This window comes from Hordeum vulgare, chromosome 1H, assembly GCF_904849725.1.
Source record: "Hordeum vulgare subsp. vulgare chromosome 1H, MorexV3_pseudomolecules_assembly, whole genome shotgun sequence".
NCBI classification, from domain to species: domain Eukaryota; kingdom Viridiplantae; phylum Streptophyta; class Magnoliopsida; order Poales; family Poaceae; genus Hordeum; species Hordeum vulgare.
The window spans coordinates 4424169-4424527 of record NC_058518.1 but is presented as its reverse complement, the minus strand read 5'-3'; the positions used below and the strand labels follow the sequence as shown (position 1 = coordinate 4424527).

General features: G+C 44.3%; 1 pseudogene; it reads left to right on the top strand.

The window, feature by feature from the left end:
- LOC123403740 overlaps positions 1-359 on the top strand; it is a 2736-nt pseudogene extending 2377 nt beyond the window's left edge.

Here is a 359-nt window from a genome sequence, read left to right as displayed (position 1 = left end):
CAAGGGCTTTTGAATGGAAGAGGTTGAATTTGTGCACGGGGTCATTTCCAAAACTTAGGGATCTGTACATATGGGGTGCAGCACAACTCAACCAAGTGGAAATAGAGGATGGCGCAATTGAAAACCTCGTTGAGCTATCGTTGGCAGACTGTCCTGAGCTAAAGATTCTTCCCGATGGCATTGAACACCTTGCAGTCCTTGAAAAATTGCATCTGGAGGACACATCAGAAGAGTTAATAGAGAAGCTCCGTCAGAACAGAGGATCAGATGAATGCAGCGAAGATGTAATGAAGATTAGCCACATAAGGAATGTTACCGTTGAAGTGACACAGAAAGGACTTTGGGAAAGGATTAGGTGA